Source organism: Euprymna scolopes, chromosome 42 (genome assembly GCF_053919585.1).
Source record: "Euprymna scolopes isolate OS-2025 chromosome 42, ASM5391958v1, whole genome shotgun sequence".
NCBI classification, from domain to species: Eukaryota; Metazoa; Mollusca; class Cephalopoda; order Sepiida; family Sepiolidae; genus Euprymna; species Euprymna scolopes.
This window is the reverse complement of record NC_136523.1, coordinates 53,631,601-53,655,183: the sequence shown is the minus strand read 5'-3', so window position 1 is coordinate 53,655,183 and position 23,583 is coordinate 53,631,601.

Sequence of the window (23,583 nt, the reverse complement as noted above, 5' to 3'; positions counted from 1 at the left end):
TAAGGCGTTCATCATAAAGTATATAACATCTACATTCTTAGACACAGATTTTTGTACTTTTTGACCCTCCTTTTTCCCCCTAAACATTCACATTAGTTGGAACTGTTATATCAATGAGTATTGCTTTGTATTTCTTTTTTTTTTTAACAAGACTAAATGCCGCACTCATATTAGTACATTATATATTTATATCCCTCAATAATTTCACATTATCACTTCTCACCACGCCTTCTGGAGCATTGCCGTACTATTTTTCACTGCATTTCTCCCATCTTTTCTTGGACATACCTCAATGGGCCTTCCTCGCAATATTGCCATGCTGTTCTTTATATCCTTTTGAGCTTACGTCTCACAACTAGTGACGAGGTGTTTTACATTCTCAAATTTTCTGTTCACACAACCGACATAGTGGACTCTCGGCCGTTTTATCAATGCCATACTTTAAATAATTTGTCCTAAACGCTTGCTCGGTCGCGGAACATATAACGGTTTCTGTCCCAACGTTCATGTGACTTTTTGAGAACTATCGCTATTTTTTTTCTTTTCTCCACATACTTTAGTAGATCTTGTATAAACTGGCCATCCATTTTTAAAATATTTTTTTTGCATTTTTTTTTGTTTATTTTTGCCTTAAACTCCTTACTTTTACTTTTATTGATTCGGTCTGGTACAAATTTTGCTTACATTTTGACACACCTTACAAGCAATAGCAAAACAATACAAAAATTATCAGAAACATCGGTTATAGTATCTTAGAATAAAACAATAAAAATTTTAAAAGCCAAAGATTCAAAGTTACTGAAAAATATAAAATATTAACATTTTCTTGTTTTTAGTAGATAGTTCCGAACATATTGTATGTGTAGCGATAAAAATGGTTATATTCATAAGAATGTATTAATGAAAAATTTCCACATCAGATTTTTGGATGTATCACGCTGTTTTGATAAAAATGGTAGGATAAAAAATTGCAAATCTAAAAGATAGAATGAAAACGAAAAAAAATATCGCCTTGAGTATTCACAGACAATGAAACAAATTAGTTTTATTTTTATAATATTTTTTTATTTCCCTGGGATTTTATAATTTTTTTATTTGCAATATTCATTTACTTGCCTCATTTTTTCTCTTACTGTTTCGAATCTTATTTTTTTTTTTAATTTATAACAAATTTCACAGGAAAACCAAACATCTTAAACATATTGAAAGGAAATGTCGCCCTTAACCATTTATACAAAAAGAAAATGAATATTTTTCTTATTGATCTGCCAATTCTATTCTCCTTATTTTTATACGTATTTTGTATAAATATCTAGTGATTCGGTTTCTCAATATCTTTAGCTGTCAAGAAATATTAGTTAAAATTTATTGAAAAAATATAAAATACAAAACACATGTTGCCGGGAGCTGGCGACATTACTCGACAAACTAAGGCCGTTAAGATATCTGCAAGGCATTATTCTACGTTGAAAATAATTTGTGTCAAGGATGTTGAATTTTGGATCAACTCATTTTCCCATTTGTTTTATTGATGGAATAAATCTTTAAGTGGAATTATCGTTGTAATTTAGTTTTTTTGGACAGTGTACAAACTACATTTTTACATTTAAATACTAGAATTACATATTAATACTTCAACGTGCATTTTATTTTAAGACATGAGGTTTTCACATTAAATGCATTACAATACAAATTAAAAGACGTATCTATTAAATAAAAAATAGTTTTATAACGTTGCGCTTATTAAGTGTACTCGAAGTCTTGGTTAATCTAGACTGGATATTATTTTTGGTAGATGCGAAGTGGCTGCCGAGAACATCTGACAAGTGAAAACTATACCAAACTGCACGGACAAGTTTGAATCTTAACACTTGATATTTTAGATATAGGTTTCTTCGATATGGATCTAACTTAATAACTCGATTTGACCCCAAAACAATACATTTTAAGGGGTCATAATAGGGGTCAAATTATTTTTAAAATGCCGATTTTTTTGTTTTTGTTTTTTTGGGCTACGCATACACCTCCAAACACCCGGGCAACGCAGGGTACCCATGCTAGTATATCTATAATAGTGGATGTGTGTCTGCCTGTGTCTCTTTGTACATTTACCTACGCAATAACTCTGTCAATTTTTAGTCTACAGACTAGAAAGTAAGTTGCTTTTTTACGTAAGGTTCTGTCTAGTGTTTCAATTGGCAATGTAGAAGGGCATCTATTCTATTTTATTTGGGTTTGTATGCAGTCCGATCATATTCGCTGACTCTTTCAAGAGATGTGGCAACTTTACTGCATGATAATTCTCATCAACTAATAGAATAGGGTTAGCAGTGAACACAGGTAATTTTCTTTGCTGAATATAATCTGCATCTTTGCTGCCATATTTCCCTGTAAGATTTTTACGAAAATTTGTCCTCTTTCAACAGATAAAAAACAAACAAACAGTAGAGCCGTAGTTGTGTTTTAATGTTCACAAGCATGGGTCGTTTGAAAGAGTCTCGAATAAAAGTAAGATATAATTATACTAGATGATTCCAGGTAGTGTTAAACTTAAACTGGAAAGCACACCCAACCATTAGCCGTCTGTATGATCGTTTTTTTTTGTCAGTAATAAGACAGAGAATAACAGGATGAGCCGGAGTATAACAGATGAAATTTTTATATGTGTAACATTGCACTCGCCAAATAGTCCTGGTGTATAAAGTCAACAATATATTGCCATGGTGTATACTTGGTGAAAGCACCGTTCCTGACATTTAAAACTAAAACCGCTAAGAGACAACGCGCGGATGATTATACTGATTTTTCCTTCTATAACTTTACAACATGGTCAGAAAGAGGAAAAAAAGAAACAAGATACGGAGGATTGAGTTTGGGTTCGAGATGCTTTTAAATTATACTTTTTAAGCAATCAAAATATTTGTTTATTTTTCATAAACTTCCGTTGTAATTTGGCTTTCAAAAAATGCGTATTTAATTTTATTCGAATTAAGTCAACGTTTCGTTTACAGAAATCACGCCACTGATATACACACATACATACATATATAATAAATACACACACACACACACACACACACATACACACACACACACACACACATATATATATATATATATATATATATATATATATATATATATATATATATATATATATATGTTTTATTTTTTATTACCGTAACTTTCTGTTAAGTTACATTATGGTTTCAGCTACCCGGCCGTTTTTTGGGCCGTCTGTAGCATCCTCAGACTTTTACAGAAATGTTCGTTATGATGGGATGAAAGAGTGAATGATATCAGGGGAGGGGTGTCTGAGGATGCTACAGACGGCCAAAAAAAGCGGCCGGGTAGCTGAAACAATAATGTAACTTAACAGAAAGATACGGTAATAAAAAATAAAACGCATATTTGCTCTACAACAGTATTGACCACTTACTTCAGGTTTTTATTAATTAGCATTTCTACTATATATATATATATATATATATATATATATATATATATATATATATAATTAACAAAGGAAACAAAACATATGATATTAAAGAAATCAGGTATATTGTTCCCCTTATTAAAACTTTTTTTATTATTTTTTTATTTATCAGTGGGTTCATGTGATTCTTTCCCTTTTTATTTTTTTTCATCTATATATTTATTTATTTATTTAACATTTTCCCTCTCAGTCATATCTCCTCTTGAATATTCACATAAAAATATGTACAATATATTACACTGGGACGTAAATTTTGTATTTTTTACGTGTTTGCCACTGAAAATCGTCATTGTTCTGCGATACACCACAAGCGAACATCGAAGAGGTCGAAAATAAATCCTGGCGCGCACGTGGTAAGGCAAATGAAAGCGGTGTTCTCAAGGCAGAACCAATAAACTACAATGCTACACAACGCCAAAATGTTCCTCCGAGCCAACACAACTTTAAACTGACTTTTGAATGTATCTACTCGAAGCGTTCTCTTTTTCTAATCCTTTCAAAGCCTTTGTCAAAAGACAGTTGACGATGGAAGGAGCCAGAGGCGACGAGATGACAAGAGATAAGTAAGCCTGTCGTCAGGGGGAGGCATGTAAACTTTAGAACTGAAAGCTAGCCATTAGCATGAGTTAGGCCACAGTAGAAACAATAGTGTAATATAGCTTGGGTTTGAATAAACGTGTTTAATCTGTGCTCTCTTTCCTTGAAGAAGGATAAATCAATCTTAAGCGAAACACGTTTCCAATTACAATTATCACGAGGTAACAGCACAAGTTACCTAATATATATATATATATATATATATATATATATATATATATATATATATATATATATACATATATATATATATATATATATATATATATATATATATATATAAGTGAACGTGGCTGCGTGTGCGTGTCTGAGTGTCTGTGTGTCCGTCTGTCTAAGTGTCTGTGTACATTGTCCTTCGCAATAACTCTGTAAATTTTTAGTCTACTGACTCGAAATTTAATATACAGGGTACTGAGATTTGGAAAAATCTGTGTAATCCGTTTTCACCAGAAATTTGGCTGTTAAGGGGTCAAAGTTCAACCATTTGTACCTTTAGAACTCTACGAATCTCCTCCGACAATTTTGAATCTAAACACTTGATATTTTAGATATAGGTCCCTTCGATATAAATCTAACTCAATAACTCAATTTGACCCCAGAACAATAAATTTTAAGGGGTCATAATAGGAGTCAAATTTTAAAAAAATTGACCATTTTTTTTTTTTTTTTGCTCAGCATACACCTCCAAACACCCGGACAACGCAGGGCCCCATGCTAATATATCTATTAAAGTGAACGTGGATGTGTGTCTGAGTGTCTGTGTCTCTGTGTGCATTGCCTACGCAATAACTCTGTCAATTCTTAGTCTACAGACTCGAAATTTTAGATACAGGGTACTGAGATTTGGGAAAATCTATGTAGTCCGTTTTCGGCCAGAAATTTGGCTGTTAAGGGGCAAAACTTCAACGATTTTACGTTTTAGCACTCTACCAAACTCCTCCGACAAGCGTTGGTCTAAACACTTGAAATTTTAAATATAGCTTCACTGGACATGGATCTAACTTAATAACACGACTTGAGTCCAAAACAATAAATGTTAAGGGGCCATAATAGGGGTCAAATTTAAAAAAAAATGACGGTTTTTTATTCATTTATTTATTTTTTAATTAATTTATTTTTTGCTCAGCATACAGCTCCAAACACCCGGGCAACGCCGGGCAACGCCGGGCACCCATGGTAGTATATCTATAAAAGTGAACGTGTCTTTGTGTCTTTGAGTTTATCTGTGTGTGTGTTTGTGTACAGTCCCCTACGCAATAACTTGGCGAATTTTTGTCTACATACTCGAAATTTGATATACAGGGTACTAAGATTTGGGAAAATCTAAGTGATCGGTTTTCGACTAGAGATTTGAGGTTAAGGTGTAAAAGCTCAACGGTTTTACCTGTGAGAACCCTACCAAACTCCTCCGACAATTTGTGGGCTAAACATATAGGATTATAGATATATATGTTCCTTTGACAGGAATCTTACTTAATAACTGTAATTTAGCCCAAAACAATAAATATGGTGTCACAATAGGGGTCAAATTTAAAAAGTTGACCGTTATTTTTGCTCAGCATACACCTCCAAACACCCGGGCAACGCTGGGCATCCATGCTAGTATATCTATAAAAGTGAACGCGTCTGCGTGCCTATGTTTGTCTGTGTGTGTAGATTTCCCTACGCAATCACTCTGTGACTTTTTAGTCTACAGACTCGAAATTTGATATACAGGGTACTGAGATTTGGCAAAATCGATGTGATCGCTTGTAGGCCTGAAATTTGGATGTTAAGGAGTCAAAGTTCAACTATTTTCCTCCGGGAATTTTGGGTCTAAACACTTGGAATTTTAGATATAGGTCTCTTTGACATGGTTCTAAGTAATAACTAGATATGCGCCCACAAGACTAAGTGTAAGAGGCAAAGTCTTAAAAAAATGGACCGATTTTTTTGTTTTTGATTTTTTTTTATTTTGCTCAGCACACACCTCTAAACACCCGGGCAACGCCGGTCACACATGCTAGTATATATATATATATATATATATATATATATATATATATATATATATATATATATATATATATATGAAAGTGTATGTGTGTCTGTCTGTGTCTTTTTAGATTTTCCTACTCAATAACTCTGTCAATTTCAGTCTACAGACTCGAAATTTGATGTAATGGGTAGTGAGATTTGGGAAAATCTTCTTAATCAATTATCGGCCAGAAATGTTGATTGGTCAAAGTTAACGATTTGACCTTCGAAATGTCTACCAATCTCTGATCATTTGAAATTTTAGATATAGATTTATTGGCCATTAACTTAACGTTATAACTTTATTTCACCTCCAAAACAATAAATATTACGAGGTCGTAATAGTTGTCAAATTGTAAGGAAATTTGACGTCTGCGGTCTCTACCAAATTACTCAGCCAATTTCTTGTCGAAACATTTTAAATTTTACATGAAGTGTATTCAGAGATAGGCCAAGCTTTTAATCGGGTTGGGTCTAAAATTGGGGCTACAAACATATAAAGCTATGTATGTATGTTTACATGTCTACCGAAAACTTTGGACATAAGCGACAGATTTTCACGAGATCAGTATCGTTTTTAAGTCCAACCCTTCAGACGACAAATACCGAAAGATTGGCTTAAAATAGTAATTTCTTCACCCTCAACTGGGCACGATATTTTCTAAAGTAATCCCCTGTTTTCGATTGTCTAACATTCATTTAAACCTACGTCACTTCCGGTTTGGCACAGGTCGTAACAGCAAAGACGGCACGTTTTTACCCGTTCTTTTCCTCCTCCAGTACGGGTTCGAGCCTGCCTTACTACCACCACTTTTTTTGTCTCAACGCACACCTGCAAACACCTCAAGCCTTATATTAGGAAAAAACAATTTATTTTATTAAATATATCATGAATATGTGACATTTAAAATAAATCAACCTGTATATGGACACTTATATATATATATATATATATATATATATATATATATATATATATATATATATATATATATATATATATATTACGAAATTTCAACATTTCTATAATATGGACTATACACACACACACACACACATATATATATATATATATATACATATATATATATATATGTATATATATACATATGCTACTGTCACCCTACCAAATATTCATAGAACATTACGCAAAGAACAGTTCAAACACATTATATATACACCGCTTATCCAAACACCCAAAGCACGTCATTAAGCACATCCCCAGATCCATAGTAAAAAGAACCCGTTCCAACTCCTGAACACGGGAAAATCTTTAATAAGCATAAAACCTTCTACCAAGCAGCCCTAAAAACAGGGGATATACAAATACGATAATCAACTACATTAGACCAAACCTCCTTAATAATAATAAGAAGAAGAAGCAGAAGATGAAGGAGAAGAAGAAGAAGAAGAAGAAGAAAAAGAAGAGGAGCAATAACAACAACAACAAAATACATAGAGCTAGGACAATCATTTGGTTCAACCCTCCTTTTAATATTATGATCAAGAATAAACTTCATATTTTTTTAAATGTGTTTAATACTCACTTGCGCTCAAACAACATAATGCATCACATATTTAATAAAATATTATAAAACTCAGCTGCAGTTTCAGTGATAATCTAGAAAGAATAAAATAAACACAACAGTAGAATACTTAACAAAAATAATAATTGCAATACTATTAGTAACACACAAAACTACCACTGCATGAATAAGGAAGAATGCCCACTTGAGCAACAATGCTTATAAGCTGAACTTGTCAACAAGGCCACTATTGCACCAACAGATAATCAAATAATAAATATTTCATCGGGGTTGCCGAAAACTCGTTTAATGTGGCTTTAGAATCCACACATTCTCTTTTACTAACCCCAAACATCCACACAAAACCTTCTCAAATATCCACTACGTAAGCTTTATCCAAAATAAACTTACACACACTATAATGTGGGAAATCCGAAAAAAATACAGTACTTGTAATCGTTATATTCACCTTGTTTCCTTTGTCTACATGAAACCATTTTTATCACAAACTTCATAGAGACAATCTACTAAATATTAGTAGTTAGCTGACTACTGTTTGTAACGATTACAAATCCCATCTCCTTAGCAACTTCACACCTTACTAAACCACTTTTCATTTAATACCATGTCACTGAAACAAATTACCTTGATTTACTCCATTAGAATTAATAATATTAATAATAATAATAATAATAATAATAATAATAATAATAATAATAACATCCTATTGACCTTTTACCCTAATATTTATTATATTATATAACAGTTTACTCCATTAGTAATAATAATAGTTATTTTCCTTGACACCATTAGTAATAATTACAACTAAAATATACATATATTTTCTTCACTAGTAATATATTGTATTAATGATAATAATGGCTACTTAGCTCTTATACCATTAGTTATATTTATGAATTTATAATAATCTATGTTTCCTTTTATTCTATCGGCAATAATAATTGTTATCACCGTTTACTCTGTTAGTAATAACAATAAAATAACAGTTTATATTATATTAATTTACCTTTTATCTTGTATTCCATCAATAATAATAGTAAATATAATTTTTTACCCGATCAAATTTTCGTATTTATTTACAAGCTATAAATCTATTATCATCACCCTTTCATTTATAGAAAAGACCTTATCTTAAATCTATTAGACGTATCTATTCACCTTCTTAAACTGGACGTATCTTTGCGCTATCTACCACCACTACAGTGTTTGGCCATAACGGACTTTCTAACTCGTTGTATGACTGCATTAGTACGTGCAAAATTTGTACTGCTGTCCTTGAATTGACATTCGTCTGACTGAGTTTTCTGTTATTTAAGCTTCTCTTTTTACAACCCCGTAGTACTTCCTTTCCCTTTTCCTCCTTTCTTAACAAATCACCTTCTTTTTAATTCACTTAAACTTTAATTTATTTATTTCTATTCCTTAATATTTTACTATAATTATTAAGTAAATATAATCTATGTTTCTCCCCCACGCATCTTCCTCTCTTTTCTATTCCTTTATTCCTTCTCAGCCGTTTCCTTCTCTCTCTTTCCAGCACTTCAAATCTTTGTTTCTGATGCTCATTTGTACTTTTAACGATTTTTTTTTAATTTTGACTTCAAGTATCTGAAGAGACCAGCGTGATAATATTATTGTTCTCTCGATTGAAACACTAAGTAATGATTTAAGACAAAAAAACTAGGTTGAAATAATAGAAAACATTCTAAGATATTGAAGTTTTCCCCTGTTTTTTTACCAAGTATATTTCTTAATATGTATATACATACATATATATATGTGTATATATGTATATATATATGTGTATATATATATATATGTATATATGTACACATATATATGTATATATGTGCACATATATGTATATATATATAGGCATATATATACATATACATATATATATACATATATATATAACATCGAATCTCATATTCTCTCTCCTCTGATCTTGAGCGCGTGGTACAATGGGGGAAGGGGTGGCTGGTTACTTTTAATGGATCTAAAACCAAACTCCTATCATATACGCTCTGATCCCCATCTGGCATCAATTGATATGGGTGGCTCTCGTTCAGGGGAAGCTCCATGTTTTGATAAGCTTCTTGGCCTGACCTTTACCCCTGGCCTGAAATGGAATAAGTACATCAAGTCAGTTGCCAAGATCGCTGGAAAGATGGTAGGATCCTTTTACCGCTCCAGAAGATATCTCACCCCTGATGCAATTCTCAATCTGTACAAAAGCCACGTACGTCCAAGGAGTACTGCTGCCACATCTGGGCAGGAGCTGTTTAAAACGACTTATCCTGCCTTGACAGAGTACAAAATAAGCTTCGTGGCCTAGTGGTTGATGCTCTTTTCTCTTCCCTGCAACCCCTCTGTCACAGGAGAGACGTTAAACACCCGTCTAGCTGATACCCCTGTCCAAAATTTTCCCCACTCCTTTCCTGTGCCAAAATCAAAACGTAGATTCCATGAAAAAAGCTTCTTTCTTAGAAGTGCACGTCTGTGGAACTCTGTTCCGGTTGCCTGTTTCCCACCTGACTACAATCTGGATGTCTTCAAGTCCAATGTGAACAAATTCCTGATTAACTGCCTCCTTAAGTAAGACACTTTATCAGATCTCCAAAACTAACGTACTGTACACACAATAACCTTATCCCCGAGTGGCTTCCAGGCCTTGATAAGTGGTGACTACCTTTAAAAAAAAGTTTCTGAAAATATAATTGTTTGAAATACGAATTACTGTCATTAATTTCAACGGCAATTAAACTTTAATTTTGCTCTTCTGCACACATATTCAATATCGTATTGCACTTGTCCACATTAAATTTTATAACACTATTTTCCAATACTAAACCTAGTTCACCGTTTGTAATCGTAAGTTGTTAATCACACGCGATTTCCCACCAAAATTGGTTTCGTAAGAATATGCAAAATGGCGAATAAAATTAATACTGTATCAAATACTTATCGTTTGATTTATTTACAACTCATTGATAAGTGACGCAAGCAAAAAATAAACGTGAAGAAATAAAACTTACAACAAAAATATTATTAATGAAAATATTGCAAGGCGGAAATATAATAATGCTAAGAAAATTGCATTTTAATTTACGAACGGCTTATAAAAAGAGTAATTGAAACCAATAACATCTGTTATTTTTTTAAATAGTTATTTATGATATCATCGATGTGAAAAACATATTTTTCGATAAGATTAGATATAATGTATACCCAACAAAACAATGATCATCAAGGAAGAAATGGTTGCATTAATATACATCTTGTATATAATAAAAGAGTCGCATGTTTTCACCTCTGGACGAAACTACCGTAGGTTGAAAAAAGCGGATGGCAAATAAAAATTTATTGTATTTACGCTATTAGCCATTACCTTATGTTATTATAGAACGCTTTTTTTCATATACATTGTTTCGTAATATTAAAACTTGCATTTATTCCGAGGAGCGCCATGCTTATCATCGCCGTAGGATAATTAGATTTTCACCTCAACTTATTCAGTCTCTCTTTTGATTGGAAAAAAAAACATTTTTGTTTTTCTTAACAATAAGTGTGTGTTTGTTTTGTTACAGCATCTTACTTTAAAAATAAATGATATATATATATATATATATATATATATATATATATATATATATATATATATAAATTTTTTACCAAATCTTTACTAAGATTAATCATTTGTTTTATTGTGAAAGCGTTCGGGGAGGACGTATACATGTTAGGCCCACATTGAAAAATAACTAGCTACAATTCTGTGCGCATCGCGTTGCAATGCGCGTTTATTTTTCTGCTCATATCGAAAAACTGTGAAATTTAATTTTATTGAATAAATAAAAAAAAATGCTAAACCACCATACGACTGTTCTTGTTCTACTAATTCATTTTTATTCAATTTATGAAAAAAAAATCAGTTTTTGTAACTTTTACATTTTCTATACATTTTGCTATTATATGGTTTATTAAGTTTTTTTGGACGGATTTAACAAACGTACAAAATGAAAAAAGACAAATAAATAATGTTGCTAAGCACTTATGCTACCGGGATTATAGTTTTTCTTGTTTGAAGTGTTTATAATTGCTTTAAATGTTTCGTATTTATGTCCATATAACTCACACCCATAACATACGTATTAGGGATACGTTAAGTAGCTAACGCTTCCCCCAACGCTAATAAATACAGTATATAATACGGATTTCACATGTATATGTGAAATCAAAGAACCGGCGAGAATGGTTTGCACTTACTGTTCCGTGCTGAACTAATAACGTTTTTATTTAGAAAGCAATTATTTCCATGGGGACGGGAGGGTGATGTGTAACTATTCTGTACTTTCACCTAACAATTTACACATGTCGTAAAACTTTAATTAAACTTGAAAATGCTATTTCAAAAAGGATGTGGATTTATTAGTGCACTTGCACCACATAAAATTTCATTCGGTGTCAGGTAGGTACACGATGAATTATTTCATTTAAGTTTTTTTGTATTTCCCTACAAGTGTTAAACTAGACCTGCGCCGATTTTCCTGTTAACAATTACCTATAACTATAATCTCCGGTAAAAATATACCCCCCAAAATACCCCCCAAAAAGAGACGTAAAACTAAATAATCCGGAGAGCGCAAAGTTATTTTTTTGCAAAGCAAAAACTGAACGTTTCTTTCAACGCGTTGCTTACAACAATACGGTGAGTTCGTATTTCACAATAGGGGCCTCACTCGTGTACGTTATCCAGATTCGGTTTATGTTTAATGTGATAGCGGTGTTACCCACTTTATTCCCTTTGGCTCGATATAGGGTTAGCGATTATTTATACACCTACATAAAAAAAACATACCGATAGAGATAGATAGATAGAACTTACTGTTTTATCCGTACTATATTGCACTCGCATCTCAAACCCTGCTGACATCTAAAATATAGTTTGGGCACAACTCGTAGTTCAATTCTTAACACCTACACATACTTTAATGTTATCCTAGACCAAAGCTAACATGAATATATATATATATATATATATATATATATATATATATAGCCTCAAACCACATAATCTCCTTCTAACAAGCCTTCTTACAATCATAGTTGCTTACACTGCATGAGCTCTACTCAACCCCTTCATCCAGTAACAATGAAATAACAATGCCCCTAATTCACTTTGAGGAGTGTAACTATTTAGCAGATATATAACCTCTACAACCTATCCCAGTAACATTAACTAACCACGCGGGGTCGCAGAAATACCTGGATTAGAACCCAGGTGCGGAGCAAACCCTCTCAGTTGTGACGGACCCAGTAGATCTTTCCAGATCATCCGTCTAGGTGAAGGAAAACTCTGAAACTAAACCAAAGGAGAGAGAGGTCTCTTCAGTCTTGGATGACAACCTGCCTAGAGCTGGTGACTCAAACAAATTACCGGTTTGCAAATCTAAATTGCTTAAGGAGTAGATAGGTTCTGTCTATCGCCCGGCTTCCATACTCCTTCTTTGCCTATTAGTCAGGCGCAGAGATACTATCACAGTGATTCGACAGAAACACCCAGTGGTAGATCTTGTTTCTTGACTAGGGCAATTAACGCCGTCTCCCCACTCCTGACACACCCCTACCCTAAAGCTAGGCACTTGAGAGTGCTTGAGTACCATATATGCCTGAGCAATTAGATTGGGTTGACCTTCCTCTGATGGGTTGACAGTTACTGGCTGCTGTTTCCGACTGTTAGTACAGGAGCCCTAACTCTTTGGTAGCGCTTAGAGCGGCTGCTCCATCAACAGTTGTATAATATCGGGATGTTGACAGTGCCATGTCGCGCATGGAAAGGGACCCTGCACTCATCCCTGATGGGCTTTCCTGAGGCAACAGTCCTAGTTGATTGAGAGTCAGCTGATGGTCTACTTGTGATGCATGTGTGATACTCTGCATAACCACCTGTTCGGCTCCCCCTACCCTAACTGAAACTCGTTAAAAAATATGATGACAGTACAATCTAAAAATAAGCTTAAACCAGGCTTAGGGTCAAACAAATCCAACTTGCCTCCTCCCTTGAGGCTTGCTTCTACAAATATCCGTGGGCTTAGATGTAATTTAGCTGGTGTTGAAGCATTTCTCCTAACAAATACCCCGGATATCTTAGCACTAATGAGACTAAACTACACTCCTCTATCCCCTCTAACTACTTTAACATGCTTGGATATCTCCCACTCTGTCGTAATGACTCTGATAGACATATGCACGGACTTGGAGTTTACATTCGTAATACCCTTCCCTTGACTAGAGAAACACACCCAGAAACGGATGATCAAGCCTTTATGTGCTTTAGACTAATTTTGCAACACAATATTAGCTACTTTTACATTCTCTACCGCTCTCCCTCGACCCAAGACTGCACCATAATAAACAAAGTATCTGACAGCATAGACACAGCACTCTCCTTCGACACTAGCGCCCAAGTACATGTATTTGGTGAATTTAATGTCCATCACAAAAACTGGCTTGGATTCTATATTTACACAGATGCAGCGGGCAGCGAAACTCATAGCTTCTCTATATCTCACTCCCTATCACAAATTGTTACTTTTCCAACCCGTTTCCCTAATCAGGAAGAACAACACGCATCACCTGTCGATCTGTTTTTGACAACAGTTCCTGATGATTGTATAACGAAAACCGACAGCCCACTTGGGAACGCTGATCATGCAGTGATAATGGTTGAAATCGCCCTAAACTCTACACCCAAAACTGAGGAGCCAGTGCTCAAAACAACGAGATATTATAAAACGGCTGACTGGGAAGCCATCAGAGATCTTATCAGAGACGCCCCATGGGGAAATATTTTTTCTCTTCCTGCTGAACAGTTTGCAAACGAGACCACTGAATGGTTCAAAACTGCAATCGAAACGCATGTTCCCATGCGGGAATTCTAGAGCAAGACTCACTCTCCCCAATGGTTTACTTCGACTTGCGCAACTGCCATTGCTCAAAGGCAGCATGCATTCCGCAGGTTTAACCGACATAAGTCCAGTTCAAACAGACTGAAGTACATAGAAGCTAGAAGTAACGTTAAGAAAGAAATAGCGACAGCTTAGAGGGAATTTACGGGAACACTAAAAAAGGCATCAGAGCACAAAAACTAGGAACTCGTGACTTCTGAAAAATCTACAAAACTACAAATCTATAATGGGCAATCAACAATTCCCCCCACTAACCAACAATCACGAGGCTAACATGCTTGCCAGTCGGTTTGCCTCAAACTCCACACTGGACCCTCTAAACCACCCCCTACCTCAATTTCCTATGCGGACAGACGCCACGCAAGATGATCTACAAATCACCCCTGCTCAGGTGCATGCTATCATAAAAAACGTAGCCACTTCAAAAGCATGTGGACCCGATCTCATCCCAGCTGTGCTATTAAAAAAGTACTCAGCCGAAGTAGCTTCAGTTCTCTCCAAACTCTACAACAAATGCCTTAATGAATCTTGCTTTCCGGGCTGTTGGAAAACTGCTTCTGTGGTACCATTATTCAAGAATTCTGGCGAAAGACCTGACCCATTAAATTATCGCCCTATAAGCCTCCTCCCACTTTTTGCCAAAATATTTGAGACCTTAATTAACCATGCTCTAGTACAGCACCTTGCAGATGCTAAACTTCTCACCGACCAACAATATGAATTTAGACAAGCCCGTTCCACAGCAGACATCCTCACGTTAATCTCTGAACGTATATACCATTCACTGGACAAAGCGGGAGAGGGCAGAGCAGAAGCTCTAGATATATCTAAGGCTTTTGACATGGTATGGCTTGAGGGTTTCCTTAGGAAGATTAGATCATACGGTATCACTGGTAGAATACTTAACATAATTAAATCCTTCTTAGATAAGAGAAAAATCAAGGTTGTCCTCGACGGTCGTACATCTAAACAATATGATATAAACGCGGGAGTGCCCCAGGGATCCATCCTTGGATCTCTACTGTTCCTGAAATTCATAAATGACCTCCCCGACAAAATTGCCTCTGAGATGGGTATATATGCTGATGACAACACACTCTATAGCAGGCACGACAGGAAAACAAATGAACGTATATCTAAAGTAATGGCAGAAACACTAGAGGATGACGCCCAATCAGTAGTGGAATGGGGACAAAAATGGATGATCACGTTCAATGCCGCCAAGACTAAACTGGTTTCATTCAATGATTACAAGAAACCTTCTCTACCACCTATAGCAATGGCCAACGACTCTTTATCTGAGAGTACGTCTTTCAAGCTCCTTGGTCTAACGTTCACAGGAAACATGAGTTGGAACAATTACATCGAGGGCATTGCCAGGGCTGCTGCAAGGAAGGTGGGCTCTCTCTACCGTGCTAGAAAACTACTAATACCCGAAAGTATCCTGTACCTCTATAAGGCAACCATTCGCCCATGTATGGAGTATTGCTGTCATATTTGGACTGGTACATCGGCTACCAGTCTCTCGCTCCTTAACAGGGTTCAAAAGAGAGTCGCAAATCTGATAGGCCCTAAACTTACATCTAAGCTTCAGCCTCTGTCCCATCGACGAAACCTTGTATACCTCTGCCTGTTCTACAAGTATTTTAATGGTGAATGATCTGATGAACTGCAAGCACTTGTGTCCCCATTACTTGAACACCCTCGACAGACCCGACAAGCTGTAAAATCCCACCCCCACAATGTAGAGATCCCTAGAAGTAAAAGATCTTTCTACTCCGGTAGTTTCTTCCCCAGAACCGCTAGACTTTGGAATTCCATTCCAGGTCACTACTTCCCCAACTGTACTGACATGCAGAAGTTCAAGTGCAACGTGCACTAACATCTTGCTGCCCAAATCCCTACATAGTACCCCAGTAGTTGTTTCCCCTGGTAGTAGCCCCCTACACCAAAGTGGCAATGTGCCTGGTTTGGGGTGAAAATGTAATAAAAAAAAAAGACAGATAGAGAGGGTGAGAGGAGCTCAACTCATTGAGAGAGAGAGAGCGCGAGAGAGAGAGAGAGAGAGAGAGAGAGAGAGAGAGAGCTTTTGCGCTTTCCAACGTCTTTGGTTCACCATGGTCCATTCGACTCTTTCTTTTTATACATATCCTTTTCACTCTGACATCATACGCTATGCAGGTAATGTTCTTTTTTCCCCTCTTTTGTTTTCTTTTTTTAGTTTTAATTTCGGGGGAGGGGCGCTCGAACCGGTAAGCTCTGCTCCTTACATCTTTATAGATTTTTCTTTTTGGCACTAGGATGAACTATTATTAAATACGTTATAATGCAAACTACCATTGAAGTTTAAAAGAAGGTGTGCGTACTTTAATGTATTCTAACTATTATTGAATATTTAGTTTTATTTTTTAAACCAAATAGGTTATAAAGTAAAATATATTATTTTTTATCATTACATACCTTACATTCAGGCTAAATTTTTTGCCAACCACAACCGTACCCTCACTCAGGCCCGCACTCACAAAATGGGGTGTCTATTGCGGAAGCCTCACTTAACATAAGTAGATTGGGGTGTCCATTATAACTGCCGTTTTTAACATTAGGAGGTTTGTGATTTGACTACAAAAACAATACCAACCGTTATTATTCTTTACGGGGGGGGGGCTACTAGAGGGCAACGTCGGTTAACGGGTCCTGCTAGTTTAATTTATTTGTCTAATCGCACTTTAAACAAAACATTGATATTACATGGAGCTCTACGATAGTTAGCAAGCAAATATTAGCTACTAGATATATGCATTTAAATATATTTAGCGGATATGATGATGTGTGTGTTAGAAAAGATTTGGATCAGCGGTTCCGCATGGAGAGGTATGTTGAAAGGAAACGGCTTTTAAAATAGCAAGACGTTTACAATTAGCGATAATTGCAGCGTAATCCCGATTCGTTTGAATGGGAATTGGGGAGAGTTAGAAGATCAGGTTGTTTAGATGAAGATTTTGAAAGAGGATTAGGTGTTGTAATTTAGAACGAAAAAGAACACACACATGTTTTAAGCTGTAGGCATTCAATTTGTGGTCCTTTCGTAAGATATAAATGCAAGATGATTTAATGATGCATTTCTTACCTGTTGTGGTGAAGTCTGCTAAACTCACCTCCATCAAAAACAAGGACTCGGCAGTTCTATAGTTGCATGTTATAGAAAACAATTAATTTGAGTAAGAATCGGTAGAAAAATTATTTATTTCAGAGAATAATAGAGTTGGGAAAAGAGCAGTTGTTTATAAGGCATTAGATTAACTTTGAAATTAGGAAAAAATTGACATGTATTTAAAGCGATAAATATAGTACATAATTTCAACAGTGACTCCTAGGCCAAAGGTCGCCTACCCGATCACAGTGTCTATGGTCGAGAGACCCATTCGTTATAGCCCAACCTCATTTGTTTCCGTCAGACCTAAATGTATACGCCTACAACAACTTACAAATATTGTTTAACACTTGAAAGTCTATTTAAAAAATGAATGCACATATGAGTAAATATAATTCCACGAAAAGAATTCCAGCCATGGTTCTCCCCTGAATGTGCTGCTGCTATGAGAACCTTCCGAAGATATTCCAGCCTCAAAGACATCGTTATATTACATAATTTGATTAAGCATTCATATCTGACCTACCTATGCATTCCGTGTTTAAAAAGGATGTGTCCTCTATAGTATCAGACCTGACCGAAAGGTTAATTCTAGGCATAGACGATTCATACCATCCAAAAAATTCCAACAAAAACCTAACAGACAGCCATGGTTCTCCCCTGAATGTGCTGCTGCCATCGCGCACAGAAATCACTTTTTCCGTAGCTACTAACGTAATAGATGCACTGAGACGAAAGCTGCTTTCCGGACTGACAGCAACCACTGGAAAAGAGTAATAAAAATGAAAGAGAGCTATATGATCAGTCTGTTTAATCCAAAGTAGCTGCGAAGAAGCTTGGTTCCAACCAGTTCTAGCAAATAGCAGATAGGGTCTTGAACAGAAGCGTGCGTTCTATCCCAACTATTATCAATGGACCTGAGGTCATTTCGTCAGCATCAGACAAGGCCAGACTATTTGCCAAGAACTTTGCAGCTAATTCTACCCTATGCGACAATGGCCATCAACTCCCTGTATTTCCTCCTATAACAGACAACACGCTATGCAACATATACATATCTGTGCGTGAGGTTGCCAAGCTAATCAAGAACCTTGATTCCAGTAAAGCAACTTGCCCTGATGGCATTCAAGTTATAGTGCTGAAAAAAGCTCCAACCAGAACTTGCCCCCATACTTACGAAATTGTTTAAGCGTTGCCTTAAGGAGTAGTGCTTCCCAAGACCGAGGAAAACCTCATCACTATGCTATGTATTTAAAATTCAGGTGAAAAGTCATCCCCCTCTCAGTACAGACCAATAAGTCTCCTGTGTGTCATGAGTAAGTTGTTGGAATCCATATTAAATAAATAAGTATTCAACCACCTCAACAGAAACAACCTTCTTAGTGACACACAATATGGTTTCCGCTCTGCAAGATCTACAGTAGATGTGCTAACGGTTATATCACATAGGATTAGTGAATCTCTTGACGAAGGTTTCCTTTCCATGGCAATTGCTTTTGACATATCGAAAGCCTTCGATAAGTTATGGCATAAGGGCCTACTTCACAAGATTTTCAGCTACGGTATTACTGGAAATGTTTCCTCAATCATTACATCATTTCTCTCTGATAGGTTCATAAGAGTAGTGGTTGATGGGCAGAAATCAGAGGCCCACAGTATTAATGCTGGAGACCTTCAGGGGTCCATCCTAGGCCCAACTCTCTTCCTGATCTACATCAATGGTCTCCCAAAACACATACTTAAATTGTTCGTTGTCATCTATGCTAATGACACGACCATCTATGGCAACACATCAAAGGCTGTAAATGAAAAAGTTTTCTCTAATTCCCTCTCCTCGGATCTTGAGTGCGTGGTACAATGGGGGAAGAGGTGGCTGGTCACTTTTAATGCATCCAAAACCAAGCTTCTATCTTTACATCATAAACGCTCCGATTCCCATCTGACATCAATTGAAATAGATGGCTCTCGTCTTGGGGAGGCTCCATGTTTTGACAAGCTTGTGGGTTTGACCTTACTCCTGATTTGAAATGAAACAGGAACATCAAATCTGTTGTCAGGGACGCTGGGAAAATGGTGGGATCCTTCTACCGCTCCAGGAGATATCTCACTACAAATGCAATTCTCTATCTGTATAAAAGCCAAGTACGTCCAACCATGGAGTACTGCTTCCACATCTGGGCAGGAGCTGCTAAAAACAGCCTCTACTGCCTTGATATAGTACAAAATAGACTTCGTGGTTTAGTGGGTTATGTCCTTTTCTCTTCCCTGCGACCTCTCTCCCACAGAAGAGACGTTGCGAGCCTGTCTTTGTTTTATCGTTATTTTCAATGACAGGTGCTCGTCTGAGCTCCAATCCACCGTCCCCCCTCACTAATCTTTCACAAGAAACACCCGTCTGGCTGAAAGTACTGTCAATAATCTTCTACACCCTAAATCTGTGCCTAAATGCAAACGTAGATTCCATGAACAAAGCTTCTTTCTTAGAAGTGCACGCCTGTGGAAGTTTCTGCCCTTTGCCTGTTTCCCACCTGACTACAACTTGGACGTCTTCAAGTCCAACATAAGCAAACTCCTGACAAACTCCTGACAATCCGCCCCCTTAAGTAAGACACTCTATCACAACCCCCAATACTAATGATTACTGCAATACTATCTCATTGATTACTGTACACGCAATAACACTTATCCCTGAGTGGTCCTCGGGCCTTGATAAGTGGTGACCCTATGTAACCCCCCCCCCAAAAAAATCCCGTTTTTACCGACTAGTACCAAGTGGAATTTTTTCACGGTCGAAATATCCTACATATTACCTTTCAAGTTTGTAAGACACAACTAACGAAAAGTTTTGTAAAGACCATCCCTCATACAGGACCGTATAAACCAACGAGAAAAATGAAGTTCATTTTGAACGTATCTCGTATTCTTAGGAGAAATAATTTTTTTATGTATATATATCACTTGCTATGTTGAGCTAAAAATATTTTACTTTATCTAGGACGTGAATTACACAAAATATTTATGACATTATTTTAAATTCCTTAGGACATGTAATTAACAGCACGAATATTAAATCATTTGGTCTGATGTAGTGCTCTGCCTTAATTAGGACTCCAGTGAAATATGTATGCAACTAATACTGCTTGTATAATAACAGACTATAACACTATATCTGTCGTGCATTGAGCACTATAATAATCACGCTAATCATTCAATTTACATCCAGGAAATTAATTGATCCAATCGATGAAACCGGTATATATATATATATATATATATATATATATATATATATATATATATATATATATATATATATATATATATATATATATATATATACATATATATATATATATATGGTGTTTTTACGAAAACAAAATTCAACGAATGGGCTGATAGCAACAAATAATGTATTTCATCGTTAGTTCCAATTGTTTCAAGACAATTTGGACAAATCTAAACAGAAAAAGAGTGCATCTATATATTTTTTAAAAATTATTTTTTTTATTACAGTTTCAGCCCAAACAAGGCACATTGCCACTTAGGTGTAGAGGGCTACTGGGGCACTATGTTGGGATTTGGACACAAGATGTCGGTTTACGGTACACTTGAACTTCTGCATGTCAGTACAGTTGGGGAAGCAGAGACCTGGAATGGAATTTCAGAGTCTAGCGGTTCTGGGGAAGAGACAACTGGAGTAGAAATATATTTTACATCTAGGGATCTCTACTGCGTGGGGGTGGGATTTAGCTGCCTGTCTGGTTAGTCGAGGGTGTCTACGTCGTGGGGGCACAAGTGTCTGCAGTTCTTCAGAGCATTCTTCATTAAAATACTTGTAGAACAGGCAGAGGGATGCAACGTTTCGTCGATCGGACAGAGATTGAAGCTTAGCTGCCAGTTTAGCGTCTATTAGATTGGCGACTCTCTTTTGAACCTTGTCTAGGAGCGAGAGACATGGGCGAATGGTAGCCTTATTGAGGTACAAGATACTTGCAGGTGTCAATAGTTTTCTAACCAGGTAGAGAGAGCCTACCTCCATCGCAGCGACCCTGGTAATGTTTTCAATGTAATTGTTCCAACTCATGTTTCATGTGAACGTCAGGACAAGCAGTTTGAAAGATGTACTCTCAGATAGGGAGTCACAGGCTTTTGTTATTGGTGTCCGAGTAGGTTTCTTGTAATTATTGAAGGAAACCAGTTTAGTCTTGGCAGCATTGACTGTTACCATCCATTTTTGTCCCCATTCCACTACAGATGGGAGGTCATCCTCTAGTGTTTTTGCCAATTCTTTAATTATATGTTCATTTGTTTTCCTGGCATGCCTTTTATAGAGTGTGGTGTCATCAGCATATACACCCATCTCAAAGGGAGTTTTGTCGGGGAGGTCATTAATAATTATTAAGAACAATAGAGATCCAAGGATAGACCTCTGAGCCACTCCCGCATTTATATCATATTGTTTAGGCGTACGATCGTCGATGACAACCTGGATTTTTCTCTTATCTAAGAAGGATTTAATTATGTTTAGTATTCTGCCAGTGATACCGTATGATTCTATTTCCCTGAGGAGACCCTCATGCCATACCCTGTCAAAAGCCTTAGATATATCTAGAGCTACTGCTCTGCCCTCCCCCGCTTTGTCCAGTGAATGGTATATACGTTCAGAGATTACAGTGAAGATGTCTTCTGTTGAACGGGCTTGTCTAAATCCATATTTTTTATAAGTCAGAAGTTTAGCATCTGTAAGATGATGGACTAGAGCATGGTTAATTATGGTCTCAAATATTTTGGCAAAAAGTGGGAGGAGGCTAATGGGGCGATAATTTGATGGGTCTGTCCTTTCGCCAGAATTCTTGAATACTGGTACAACAGAAGCATTTTCCAACAGCCCGGAAAGCAAGCTTCATTAAGACATTTGTTGTAGAGTTTGGAGAGAACTGGAGCTACATACAGGGGGACAAACAGTTTACAAGAGATAGATTGTGATTTTCTGTTCATAAAGCCAGCTGAGTGATGAATCAGTAATCAAGTCTTCACGACTATATGGCCCCCTTCCCCTTTCAGAAGCTTTCCAACTCTCGTCTCTAACTGACTTGAACCCATCACAGTATATTAAGAATTTATATTCCTGATGATATCAGAGGCATGGCCACACAATGTGACTCGCTCACGTATCAAATTACACGTGCGCTTTGAATATGTATCTACACGTCTCCGATAAACAAAGAAATTCCTAAATTGAGTTGTTTCGTTTTTAACCTATTTGGATTAATTTTACTTCTAAACTTGCGTTATCCATTCTTTTAACTGACATATTTAATATGCAGTTATTTCTAATGAACAACCGACTGCATTCCTAAATTAAGTATATACTATATTGTTAACACTTGCTTCCTAGGTTCGATTCTTACCTTTTCCAAATATCATTTACAAACTTATCAAGTTTTCTCTTTTATTTGCTAAATAATGTCCCTTTTTGCATAACAGTTCAGTTAAATATATTTTTAAATTATTTTCTGCCATAATGCTGGTTGATAAATATATTGAATATTCTTTCATTTTAAAACAATAATCAACCCTTCGCAATTTTCTAATTTGCATTTTCATTTAAGCTATCACTTTGACTTGAAGTCTAATTTAAAATTCACAATAGGAAACAACAACCGATAACTGTCCGTCATTATTAAAATAGAAAAGCGCGGGAATTCTTAACGTTCAGTAAACATATTTCCAAATACAACAATATAAAAAGAAATCGGTAGAATTACTCAACAATTTTCGAATCAGGCGCTGCGTTTGAATGGCGAT